The sequence below is a fragment of the Triticum aestivum genome, chromosome 3B (genome assembly GCF_018294505.1).
Source record: "Triticum aestivum cultivar Chinese Spring chromosome 3B, IWGSC CS RefSeq v2.1, whole genome shotgun sequence".
NCBI lineage: Eukaryota > Viridiplantae > Streptophyta > Magnoliopsida > Poales > Poaceae > Triticum > Triticum aestivum.
The window spans coordinates 557,062,713-557,077,397 of NC_057801.1; positions in this window are offsets into that span (position 1 = coordinate 557,062,713).

Below are 14,685 nucleotides of genomic sequence, written 5' to 3' on the forward strand. Positions count from 1 at the left end.
GTCAGATATAATTGCACACACTGACATATCCACAAGAACCTCATGGAGCAATGTAAAGGCCAATAAACTTGATGTCAATGATACTCAATATGATGGAATATGTAAAGGCAGTTCTTCAGAAGACTTGCAGAAAGATGATGAATCCTCTTCACCCCACAAGTTCCTTGCTCTAACTTGGCTTGTGATATGGGTACAACATGCATATAATGTCCTGGAGTGTATCTACTCTGTTGCAATGCCATGTGCTTAGCATGCTGATCATGCATGTAAATATGTCATGCCTTCCTGTTTTTCAGTACCTATTCCATTCATGATAACATGTTTTCAAATTCAAGTATTGTCATTCTACTCTATCGGAATGCCATCTGCTTAATTTGGACATCATGCTTCTGAATATCTTATGCATTGTTATTCATCAGTATGTACTTCATCTGTCTGCCAAACCATGTTTTTTTATATTGAAGTGTTGTTCTAGTGCTCTGTAGCAATGCCATCTTATTTTTGCAATCATACACATGTATGTTGCCTTAGTTATTTCTGTACGTATTCCGCTAGCATATAGTTTTACATTCAACTAGTGTTTTTTTGCTGTGTTGTTCTGTAGTATCCCTAGCTCTTACACCATACTCCCTCCGTCCGGATTACATGTTGCCGAAATGGATAAAAAGGATGTATCTAGAACTGAAATACGCCTAGACCCATCCATTTTTTCTGTATGGAGGGAATACATGTCAATATGTCATGCCTTTCTATTCTTCAGTACCTATTCCATCTCTCTGATGTCGCATGTTTTATAATTAAAGCACCATTCTTCTATACAAGGCATGCAAGGGGAAGAGGACTATGTTAGAATCTGAAGGGTTACAAACAAGGACTTTGCAAAAGATCCAAACGCCAGGAGATAATAAACCAACTCCAGTTTTTATAGATACCGCTCCAGCACAAAGAAACCCAACTCCTACTGATAATAAGCAGATTCTAGTGGCCAAAGAACTAGTCCGCTCCAGTCCAGCAAAAATATGTCAACTCAATTCTAAGAAGCGTGTGCGTATCCTTGCATCATGAATTTTATAGCATGCTGATCATATTTTCTACATGTTTCTTACCCATCTCTCTTTTAGAAAATAAGCTTAACAGATAGAAGAATTTCTGCAATGGTATTGTTTATGAGGAAAGATTCTTGCAGGAATTCTCTGTGCTCCAATGTAGATGTAAGTACCTGTTGTATATCACTATATTTTTACATCGGCATGTATTTTGTTAATCGGTGTGAATCCAACCTTTATCTGATCTAAATTTAGTTCTAGCAAAATGTATGATTAAAGGCCACAATGTCGATTTTTGTAAGGAAAACTGCCTGGTAGTTTTGCATCCTAAGCTGCATGAGTGTACTATCTCATATCAGTGGGTTTGAATACTTTGGTTCTGCAGTGGGTTTTTCAGTGTTTTTTTACTGTGTTGTCCTGTCGTATCCCTAGCTCTTACATCATACTCCCTCCGTCCGGATTAAATGTCGCAGAAATGGATAAAACTGGATGTATGTAGAACTGAAATACGCCTAGACCCGTCCATTTATTTCCGGATGGAGGGAATACATGTCAATATGTCATGCCTTTCTATTCTTCAGTACCTATTCCATCTTTGATGTAGCATGTTTTATAATTGAATCACCATTCTTCTATATAAGGCATGCAAGGGGAAGATGGCTATGTTAGAATTTGAAGGGTTACAAACCAGGTCTTTGCAAAAGATCCAAACACTAGGAGATAATAAACCAACTCCATTTTTCATAGATAATGCTCGAGCACAGATAAACCCAACTCCCACTGATAATAAGCAGATTCCAGTGGCCAAAGAACTAGTCCGCTCCAGTCTAGCAAAAGAATGTCAACTCCATTCTAAGAAGCGTGTGCGTATCCTCGCATCATGAAATTTTATAGCATTCTCATCATATTTTCTACATGTTTCTTACCCATCTCTCTTTTAGAAAATAAGGTTAAACGATAGAAGACTTCCTCCATTGGGATCGTATTCGAGGAAAATATCTTGCGGGAATTCTCTGTGCTCCAATGCTGATGTAAGTACCTGTTGTATATCACTATATTTTTGCATCAACATCTATTTTGTTAATCGACGTGAATCTAACCTTTATCTGATCTAAAATTAGTTGTAACAAAATGTTAAAGGCGCCAATGTTGATTTTTGTAAGGAAAACTGCCTCGCAGTTTTGCATACTGAGCTGCATGAATGTACTATCTCATATCACGCATATTACTAAATTGTAGTGCTTCTCTGGTTGCCCATTCATTCATTGTGTCAATGTTTCTTTCGTACTACCTTACCTGGCTGATGATAGTTGTGCCATATTGTGTTAATTTGGTGTAGGCTAGTTGCCCAAACGTTCATTGTGTCAATGTTGCTTTCCTATTATCTGACTTGGCCAATGATAGCAATGCTAGTGTGTTAATTTTGTGCAGGCTGCTGAAGATAAGAAGACAAACTCTTAAAATAGCAAGGCAACCCTATTGTTTCTTTCCAGTAAATCTAGGCCAGTTAATATGGCAATAACTCATGATTAATCTGTTTGGTTCCCATCCTAATTTATGTTATGAAGCAGTGGTCGAGACACTCTCCACTATCAATAATACAAGCCTGCCAAAATCGCCATCTGAATCTATTCAGTATCCTTTGTCTCGAATGCAATGGAATAAATGTATGTTTGTGAACCAATTAATGGTTGAAGCAATGATGGAAATGGTGGATGAATCAGAGGTGCAGAGTCGTGGGACACAACAACTGATCAATGTTTTCAGAGATAGTGTAGCAAAGTAGCAAGAACTTGCACACATGCTTATGGGCGTCATCTGTGCTGAGGTTGCAGATTGTGATGTTGTAGATGGTTAGGTTCTGCTCATTTATTTGCACTAGCATCAATCTTTGATTGCCCAGTGGATGTAATTTCCTGTAATATATGCTGGATGTGCAATGTTATTCCCTGTATGTTGTACCTTTGCTTGATCGGTTTTGGTCCTGTGCATAATTGCTCGTCATAATGGGCTCAAATTATCTAATTTGGCCTAAAGACATGTACGAACTTTAGTGGGACCATTAAGTTAATGGGTCGTTACTAGGCCGAAAGTTAATGGTCGGCCCTCTTACCTCCCGGGTCGTTAACAGGCCAACATCGAAGCGGGTAACAGGTGGCCCCAATTTATTTCACGGGCCGTTAACAGGCCGTTACTAAGTTTGGGCTACATATGCCCCAACTATACTGTAGGCCTTTAGCAGGCCGAAAGAGACAGCGGGCTTGTACTGGACCATGAGAGCATGGGCCGCTAAGAGGCCGAAAGTCAGGTCGTATTGTAAATGGCCCAACTGTGTTGTGGGCCTTTAGCAGGCCGAAAGAGAAACTGGGCTGGTATTGGACCATGAAGGGCATGGGCCGTTAAAAGGCCAAAACTAAGGTCCGACTACAAATGGCCCAAATCATTTATGGTCCGTTAACAGGCCGAAAGGCACACAGGGCCGGGAATTGGCCCAACACTTAAATGGGTCGCTAAAAGGCCAAAACTCAGTTCCGACTAGAAATGGCCCAACTGATTTATGGGCCGTCAACAGGCTGAAAGTGACACCGGGCCAGAAATTGGCCCAACACTTAAATGGGCCGCTAAAAGGCCGAAATTCAGGTCCGACTACAAATGGCCCATCAGATTTATGGGCCGTCAACAGGCTGAAAGACACACCGGGCCGGAAATTAGCCCAACATTTAAATGGGTCGCTAAAAGGCCGAAAGATGTACATCCTGAAAATTGGCCCATCCATTAAATGGGCCGTTAACAGGCCGAAATCTCATCAGGGCGATATTGAGCCCAAATATATAGTGGGCTGTTAACGGGCTCGAACTGACGATGGGCTGCAATGGTGTCAAATCTTTAACGGGATGTTGACGGTCCAAATTGGCACATCTTGTATGGGCCGTGGGCTTAAATGGACCTGACACAAGTAGGCCTTATATGGGTCGGCCTGCTAATTTTTACTAGGCCGGCCTTTTTCACCGGAATGGGCCACTGTTGGGTCGTGCCACGTATCGACCTATCATAGGCGCCTCCTATCCAATGGGTGGATGACATATGTCCCAACGGTGAGGCAACATGTGTTTCCTGCGGCCAATGATGATTTTACACGTGGAAAATCCCCATTGGTCCCTGCTGTTAACGGGTTATTGGATCCAAAACCGGACCCGGTAGCTTAACGGTGTTCCGTTACGATGGATGCCACGTGTCGGTCACCCTTGACGAAAGCACTTCTGTGACGCGCGGTTTATTGTCATGGAAGTGGACACTTCCGTGATGATAATTTTGGTAATGTCATGGAACACTTCTACGACAGCACAGGTATGACTATCTTGATTCTGTCATAAAATCGTCATGGGTGTACATGCATGACAAAAATGCGACCTACTATGACAAACACGTATCATCATGGAAGTGTATTTTTTGTAGTGAAGGCACCGCACCACATAAGCGTTCGCAACTACCATGTTCGGGTTGCGCTTGGCTCTTTGCCTCTTCAAGAAGACGAACAATGATGATACTCCTACTTCTACAGTATCGAATCCACTGCTGCATGTCCGTCCACCTCGTGTTGTAGGGATAGCGTGTAGCGAAAGCTTCTACTTACTGCTCCTGCCTTTGCGTCTATGATAGGTGGGCCCAACACGTGGTTGGCCCTCTTGTCATGAGGCCAATGGCAGGTGCAGTTAAGGCACCGGAGCTCAGTCCGCGAGGGAGAGGGCGTTGTAGTAATCAAACTTCTCGATCTTGTACGAGTTGACGCGACACATCAAAGTACTGCACTCGATATAAGACCTCTTCCAATGCAAAGGTGCTTAGATGAGGTGCTAAGTGCATTAAATACCTTAGAAACTCAATTCCCCAATGCATAGGTGCTTAACTTGTTGTTGCTAAGCCCACTTTATTAAATTATGTAGCATCTAAACTCTATCATGCATTGGGCAGCTTCTTTTATTTATGTGGTTTTCCTAGGTTCACGCGCTTGGCATTGGTTCTTCCTGGGGTCACCAAAGTGCTCTCTCTCCTCTTTAACTGTTGTGCCATGTCACTTTTTAGCTTATGTGGCATGCTTAGCACCTGTCCAACATGGAGCACTGGGAAGGGCCTAAGTCTTTTTACACATTTCAAATGGATTACAACATACGGATGCATGTAGACATATTCTGCTTCGTATGTAGTCACTTGTTGCAATCTCTAAAAAGACTTATATTTGGAAACGGAGGGAGTACAACGCATGCATGCATGCCGTGACTTGCCTTTTGATACTTGCATGTGTTGATTTGATGCACCTTGCCAAATTCTGACTATCAATTTAACTAACCAAATTTTCATGCATGTCACAAAAAATTACGGGGCTGTTTGGGTTGTGACTATGTTTGTCTTATGTTGCCACATTAATTTTCCCACACTTGCCACACTTGCCTAACTTTCCTAACTTGAGTTTCTCAAATTATTAGACTCACTTTGGCTTGGCTAAGGGAATCTTGCCACAATTTTTGTGTCTATGACATGTGGGGTTCACTGCTAATACAACAATTCTTGTCTTAGGTGTGGCTAATAAAAAGACTTATATTTAGAAACGGAGGGAGTAGAAAATATAAATAATAATGCATGTTGGGGCAACCCACGTTTCCGCTAATTTTAGTCGTGGGCTTTGTTCACAATTTTTACGACGGGGTGGTTGTTCATTTAATGGAGGGACTTGTAGTACCAGACTTCAAAGATACATAGTGTGACCTGGCACACCATACCACCACTTGGAACAAGCGGGTAGCTATCTCAAAAAACAATCAACAACTTAAAAAACCGCGACCTGGCATGTAGTACACAATTTTAAATGATTGTTCTGATGGAGTGAAAAAGGAAAACTACCCCACTATGTATATATAGGCCGGAGCCTCCGCGCTTGCTTGCTAGGGTTGCTCTATTCACACACTCTCATCCTCTCCGGATCTAAACAAGATAGGGGCGGTAACACTATCTTTCTCCCTTCAAAAAACACTATCTTTCGATCCTCACTGCTGGTTACAGATCCGGACGTATCCCCCTCCATCGGTGAAGGGGAGGAGGGGCAGCGTTTAGGTCGTCGTCGACGGCGAGGGAGGAGACCCACTGCCGGCTACACCGTTATCTCTAGCCAAGCGCCGGCGAGGGAGGTCCTCCAATCCCTTTGTCGTTTCCTGTGGGCGGATCCGGCCTCCCGCCGCCCTCCTATCCACATCTCGACGACCTTCAGGTATATCTTCGTCCGAAACCGCCTTAGCTCTACTTCCCCAGCTTGCTACGTCGCTGCATGTGCATTATTTTCTACCTCTCAGCCCCTCTCGATCGGATGGTCCAATGTCACCTACTTTTATTCTTCTATTGTTAGAGGTAAAGCTACTTCATGGAGTCGAATCTTGTACTACTTGGTTCAAACAAGAAATAAAGTGGGGGTGGGGGGATTTAGTATGTACATCGGACTTGGTATAAATAGGAAGGAAAGGGGGTGAAAGTAGTATAGACTGGTCATCCAACCGGTCTCTTGGTCGAAAAGGGAAATATAGGGGTAACACTGTATATAGTGGTATGACCAGGACTAGATTTGCTATCCACACATAGGAGTAGGTGGCTAGAGTGAACAAAAATGGTACCAACCTAGGTATGTTTCTTGGATGTTTGTTTCTCGGGGCAACAAACTATGAATCACCACTTTATGCCCCTGTTTACGTACATGGTGCTGGACTTCTGGTGCACCCACTGTCCCATGCCCTTATACCAAATATTTAGTTGTTCTTAATCTAATGTCCCTGGTAAAAATGAATCCATGCCACTGTTATAAGCCATGACAAGTTTAGCCAAATGTTTTTGCCTGTAATTGTTTGAGACTCTGACTGTTTCCTCTGTACCTTTTTGTGCAAATAGGGATATCCAATTCACCTGGTTGCTGTTGTGACCTTTTGGTGCACTGCACAAAACTCTTCTTAAAAGAAGTGACTTTTGTGCTGTTTAACTGGAATGTCAGAATAGAACAGTTGGTTCATTTCGGTGGAACTGCACAAAGGGAGATCTGTGTTCCAATCCTCATCATCCATATTGGCGCCATAACCTTCCTTTAGGTAAGAATGATATTTAATGCATGTGTTCATCTCTATTTTCTGACTGCCATGAGAAAATAATGTTATTTTTTACTAGTACACTTGTATTCCCTCACTAACAAAACCAATTTTGATATAGAAGGCCAATCATGTACTTAGTTTCACCAACTGGTGAGGAGAAAGTGAAACAGAGCATGAAGAGGAAGAAGAAGAAGAATAAACAATGCCAAGGCGATATTGCTGAAGCCAGAGGCCTTAGTCGAGGCCATTCAAGGGCTCCGACAACGACTACCTTACATGTGAGATGATCCTCCAGGGAGCTCTTCCACTTCTACTGTCTCACTTAATTAATTAGGAGTACTTAAGTACCACTAATTTATTGCTGCCTAATTTTCCTGTCAGAGTTAAACAAATCTTTAGTAGGACCTTATGCTGAATCATGTACGTGTGTATGTTTGTCTATGGAGGTGAATCATGTGGTGGAGCAGGGAGGGAATATTATTAGTGTCATGACATAATAGTCCTATTGTTTTGCATGTCAATTTATTGCCATTGGTTCAATGAGGCAATGTTTTGCGTATTGTCCATCATCAATTTGATGCTATTGTTTGAGTAATATGCTAATGTCTTCCTATCCTTTCTCACTAAGCTAATGAAGGTTTCACCTTGTTCCTACTTGTGCAAACAGGGATCATGTTGTGCCAATCATACAATTTAGTAGAACTACACAACACAATACAATGAACTGTATCCCGGCCAGTGCTTTAACTCTGTTGGAAGTTCTTCATAATATTTCGATATAATCTCAGCACTGGTAAACAAGAGTGGTTTCAACCATACATTTGAAGTGCACAAAAATATATACTATTGAGTGATTCCAGTGAGTGCTTTATCATCTCTTATGGGACTACATGAATAAGCTTTTTTTCTCAGGTTGGTATGGGCCTAAGGCCTTCATCCATATTAGTTTGTTGTCATCTCTATTTGTATCATGCTACTGTCATGAGAAACTCCTTTATCTTTGCACGTTAAAGTTTTGCAACCTATGATAAATGGCAATGCTTTGAGTGTTGAGCTAATTGGCACTGATTAAATAAAGTAATACCTCTCTTTAAGCAAGACTACTATGTTGCTAACTTTACCCATTAAGATAATGAGGGTGCTTCTATTTGTTAGTGTATGTTTCATCAACTAGTCCCACTATTACAGTAATCTCACTCTCTCAATATATGTGCCAACAGGGATGCTCGATTTTGGTGGAACTGCACAAAAACTTTGGGTGCTTCATTGCCTCGGCTTGCTTTCTTCCTTCGCTGTTAGTCGCTTCGCTTATCTTGGCTTCCAGTCAAAGGAAATAGTAATTGATATGCTACCTCACACAGGTTGGTACTAGTCTTTATCCTGATTAGTGTGCTTGTCATGTATTGGTAATTTGGTATTGTGCTACTGTTTGCCGATTTTATAAAGGAGTAACTTGGAGCTTGAACTTGAAGGAAAATCATTGCATTGGGTGATTTCAGTAGAACTGCACAAAATGATCAGATGGATAGATACTTATGATGTTGCCATGTACTCCAAAGTTCACTCAGACAAGCATCAACATTGACAAGAAGTGCCTATATTCATTCGAGTGTCAACCCGCGTCAACCAGTTGTCAAACTCCCAAGTATTAGGAGAGTGAACGCCAAAAATATTGCTTGGTGCATAGCCCAGAAGAACACAGTCCAGTCTTTGGTCCCAACTTGTGCCTTTTGGTTTTCGGCAGATATGGTAGCGAACTATATGGCATGGAGTCTAAAGATTCCAGACAAGTTGGTTGACGCGTATATTCATCTGGCACTTAATCAGTCTGCACGCCAGGGATGCTCCATTTCAGTTGAATTGCACAAAAAAATTGGGTGGTTCATTTTCTCAACCGCCTCCTTTCTCGTCTGCAATGTAGAATTTTGGCGAGCTACAGGACAAGATGAGCCAGTAAACTAGTTGGATGAAAGTAGTGGCCAAGTTTCTCAAACCTCGCTCAGCATGAGGCCACTATTTGAGGATAAACCTACAAGCAAAGTTCAGATTGTCTGTGCTGCCTCTTATGTACTCGAAAGTTTACTCGTACAAGAACTAATTTTAGCAAGAAGTACCTCCGACTGAACACCATTTACCAGTCTATACCCTAGGTAATTAAAGTTCGTCCATGGATCATATTGGTTGTGATCTCAATCATTTGGATGCATAAACATACTGAACATGTGTATATCTGAATCTTTTTGTGAATTATGTATGCATATTGTCGTGTGATCTATCAATCATTTGGATGCATAGATATGTTGAACTTGTGTATATAGGAATCTTTTGAGTTATTGATAGTGATTAGTGAATGTTGGCTATGAATATGAATGTGTCATGTGAACCTGAGTTTGATACGAATGTTTACCTTTTCTGTTGTATTTGTGTGTGAACTTGTTAGTATGCCTACTGTGGGGTATGTGACGTGTGGGTGTCAACGGCAGACCTTCTTCCCGAGAAGAATTGCACCTGCTTTGTTAGGGTAGCAACGGTGCATCAGCTCTTTTTAATCATTTTATTACTCTGTCTTCCCCTCTCACCCGCTCAACCCCTGTCGTAATGTTTTCGGCCTCAAAACAAATATAGTACTGCATTGTTTTTGGGGCTTGATGAAAAATCGAGTGCTGGTTTATGTAGGTTGGCCCGCCCAGCAAATGGGCTGCTGGTCCACCACGACAGACTGGGAGGCTAAAAATACAAGTTGTATGGTGCAGAGGCAAGTAAAAAACGCTATCGAGAGCCATCCACCGAAGAAAAAAAATCGCTCCTGATGTGCTTCTTCAGTCATGCCGCTGGCCCCCTCTTTAATCCAGTTCGCTCGGGGATCTGGTATCATTTTTTTCCATAGGGCGAACAAGTATTAGCTAGGCCTAGGTTTTGCATTTTAACATGCGTAGCCACGACATACGGAGACAGTGGTTTCAACTTATTTTTTGAGGTCCATACCAACCTATGGGCATTTTCTTACAGATCGGCAGCCCAATGTATTTTTTTAATAAAACACATGTCTTTGTTCTATTTATCTATGTATAAGAATAATAATGTTGTGTCCAATTTATGTTTTCCCTTCTAACGACATTATATATATATATTTATATTATTACTATTATCATATATTTTTAGAGACTTATATATACATTATAAAAACATCCCACGTGTTATTAACTTATAAAAGCAAATGTCCAACAGAAGTTGGCAAGGAAAATCCTGGTTGTTTTTGACTCACAGGCAAGGAAAATCCTGGTGATTGCGTACAAAAGCTTGCGAAGATTTTAAGGACCAATTTAATAATAACGCGCTCATTTTTATTTTGAGCAATAACTTGCTAATTTGTTAATTATATATGTATATATATAATGTGCCTCTCCAGTTTATTCTTTGATATTAATTGCTCCTTCTAACATAACGTTTGTCGATGTACTAGAGTAGGGGTACCCTAGTATCCCGAACTTGTGCACGGGCAGTTGCAGCGCCCCGCGGCAAGGCTTGCCGGGTGACCGCCAAGGTCCTCCGTGGTTCCTTTGGAGCCATTCAAGAACAAAGTATTCAAGCCAAGGAGACAAGGCCCCGGCAAGAGGAGCTTGCCGGGAAGGCCAACCAAGGCATCGCAACGAACTTGCCGCGACGCGCCACGCGTCCCAGCAAGGCCCGGTGAGCGACAAGCTTCCGGACGCGACAAGACAACGAGCGCGGCAAGGCGCTTGCCGCGGCAAACTACCACTTTGTACCCGCGCTCCAGCACATCCATCAACGTGTCACCCTGGTACCTTTCCAGGCGCGCGTGGCAAGAGGCTGTGCGGCCAGTGGTGCGCGGTGGCAAGCGGCGCTGACAAGATTACCATCGTGGCAAGCGGTGGCGTCCCTGACGGTCCTTTTTGCACTATTTGGGCAATGCAGATGGGCATTTAATGCCTTTGTCCCCTGCCGTCAGGGTTAGGTATGATACACTGTGCAGGTAGTTGTACCAACCGCAACACCTTTTCCATTTTTACCCTTGTCTACGTTGCCACCTGTCGGTGACCCCTTGAGCATATAAAAGGAGGCCCATGCGCAACGTAGAGGGGGGTTCGAAAGCCAGAAAACACTCACGCTCGGTCTCGTTAGCAGCTAGAGTGTACTGTAGCACTCAGCACTCCCGAGCAAGAACTCAATACAATCAGACAAGCAGCAGTAGGAGTATTATCTCTTCGGAGAGCTCCGAAGCTGGGTAAACTACTCGTGTGCTTCGCCTCGATCCGCTCTTCGTGCGATCTCCGCCCCCCGCCGAACCGAAAGGGGCTCGATCCGCCGGTCCCATAGGTGTTCGTGGATCAGCTTCCCCGACATCTTTGGCGCGCCAGGTAGGGGGCTTCGAGGTTGTGTGAACCTGATCAGGCGTTCACACGAGCTCGATCTTCATCTTCTTCATCGACATGCCACCGAAGAAGAAGGCTTCGGCGGCAACTGTTCCGTCCACGTCGATCCCACCACCACCGGAGCAAACGGGTGGTGGGGTAGACGCCGGCAGAAGAACGGACATCGATGACGGAGCTCATAGTGCTGCCAGGTCCAAGGACAAGGCCGCGCAGACCTCGGCGTCCGTACATGCTCCGCGCCCATCTCAGGAGGCGCAGGACCGACAGCGTCATGGTACTCGCAGTGCCATATGTTTGTTAGGACAAGATCGAGCTGGTGGATCTCGGGGTGCTCAAGACCAGCATGCACGCCAACATGCTGACACGAGCGAGACACGGTCGCCTGGACGGGATACTGCTCCTTCTAACATAGTTAGAAGTCCGAGCATATCCCGCTCCTCGCACCGTTCGCCACTGCCGCCCACCACTCCAGCAGAAGCTTTGGCGCGAGCTCAACTACTCCTGGATTACCCTCCATCCGAAGACAAGATCGACGGATGGAGGGCCACCATTTAGAGTCTCATCCGCTTCACCAACGGCGACACTCCGCGGCAGCCGAGTACATCGCTGCCGCGGCAGGACCGCCAGGCATGAGCCGATGGCAACGAAACTGGTGGGGGTGCAACCACCATGCGCTCTCCACCCCGAAGGCCAAGATCGCCGAATCGCGGGATCCACCTCGACAACGACTCCACTGCATCATCAGATCCACGAGCTCGTCGCGATCAGCGTCAAGTTCTTCACGAACGACAGCAAGAAGACGCTCGTACTCGCATCGAGCGCCAAAGAGAAGCGCGACGTCAATCCGACCAGCGTGCTGGGCCTTCTGTCGACATGCGTGCGCCAGGGGAACCAGGCGACTTGCCGTACGCAGTAGGTTGCCCTGCGTTCACTCGTGAGCTGCGGCAAGTCCAGTGGCCGAGAACGAAGAATTTCAAGCCAGATGTACCAGACAAGTACGACGGCAAGTCGCATCCGTCGGAGTTCCTCAGCATCTACACCATCGCGGTGCAAGCTGTCGGGGGGCGGGACGACAAGATCCTGGCCAACTACTTCCCGCTGGTGCTCAAGCCCAATGTCAGATCCTGGCTCATGCACTTGCCGGACAACTCCATATCCTCCTGGGCAGACCTATGCCATCAGTTTGTCGGCGCCTTTACAGGCGGCCACAAGCCTCATGGCCAAGAGAGCGACCTTCATCTGCTCGCCCAGAAGGAAGGAGAGCCCCTGCGCAAGTACATTCAGAGATTCAGCCGCGTACAGCACAACATCCCAGATGTCCACCCTGCCGCGGTAATCAGCGCGTTCCATCAGAACGTGCGAAACCGCAGGATGCGGGAGGAGATGGCGATGTGCAAGATCAGAGACGTCAGTGAGCTATATGCCCTGGCCGACAAGTGTGCACGTGCTGAGGAAGGGAGGAAACTCCCCGGAGAGAATATAGGAGCAGGAGGATCTGATAGTGAGGAGACTGCCCCGGCAAAGAAAAACCGGCGGCGGAACAACAGGAAGAAGAAAGGCAAAGATGTGCTAGTCGTTGAGCAGTCCGGCAACGGAGGTGGCGCCAAGAAAGCCAAAGCTGGTAGCTCCGGCAAGGAGATTGCCGCAGGCACCAACTACCAGGCTGTGGCGGTCGCCGACAAGCAGGACGGCACCAACAAGCAGTACTGCAAGATCCACCGCACCAAGGGCCATGACCTCCAGAGCTGCAAGAAGGTCGAGCAGCTTGTCGAGCAGCAAAAGGCTGAATACGAGCGACGCGACAAGGAGAAAGCCCAGGAAGGTGCTGGAGGAGCCGGCAAGAAACGTCCCGGCCGAGGAGGACGCCGCGGCAAGGCCAAGCAGCGGCAAGGAGACAGACCTCCCCGCGGCCGCGACAAGGATGAAGATGACGACGACGATGAAGATATGGATGATGACGAGACCGATGAGCAGGAGTTCCAGAAAGCCACAGAGGTCCTGTGCGTTGACGGCGGTGCTTCTCTGCATACTTCACACCGCCAGCTCAAGCAGTGGGTGCGGGAAGTCAATGCGGCAGAACCACCCGTCGAGTCACGCAAGCCTCTGAAATGGTCCAGCACGCCTATCATCTTTGATATTGAGGACCACCCTGATCGCATAACTGCGGTCGGGTGCTTGCCGATGTTGGTTTCACCAACTATCCGCAACCTCAAGGTCACTAAGATGCTAGTTGACGGCGGGGCCGGCTTGAACCTGATCTCCTCCGCGGTACTCCAGAAACTCCAGATCCCTGATGGCGAGCTCGAAGAGACCGGCACATTCCAAGGAATCAATCCGGGAAGGAGCAAGCCGAAGGGAAAGATCACGTTGCCGGTGACATTTGGCAGCGAGTTGAACTTCAGGACTGAGAGGGTCACTTTTGACGTTGCTGACTTTCCATTGCCTTACAATGGGATACTCGGCCGTCCAGCACTCGCCAAATTCATGGCAGCCTCTCACTATGCATACAACATGCTGAAGATGCCAGGCCCGATAAGTGTCATCTCTGTCCCTGGCGACAAGAAGGATGCTCTTATCTGCGCCGACAAGATCTACCGGGAAGCAGCAGCCGCAACAGATCGCAAGTCACTTGCCGTTGAAGCTCCCGGGGCGAAGAAGAAGACCAAGTCCGGCAAGAGTTCTGATGCCCACTCCGGCAAGCGCACCTCTTCGGAGTGCTGCGCTACCGTCGAGGACGCACCATCGAGCTCCACCGGCAAGTGTAAGAAGACAATGGTAGCTCCACCAGAGACCAAGAAGGTGTCCGCCAAGGAGGATGGCACTGGTGGTACCTTCACCATCAGTGCCACTCTCGACCCTAAATAGGAAAGCGCGCTCGTTGCTTTCCTGCGGGCGAACGTCGACGTGTTTGCGTGGCAACCGTCTGACATCCCCGGTGTTCCCAGGAAAGTAATCGAGCACCATCTTGCCGTCTGTCCTCATGCGCGGCCCGTCAAGCAGAAAGTCAGGAAACAGGCAGTGGAGCGCCAAGAATTCATTGCAGAAGAAATCAAGAAATTGGAAGCAGCAGGCCTTGTCAGAGGAGTGCTCCATCCTACGTGGTTGGCCAATCCTGTAGTC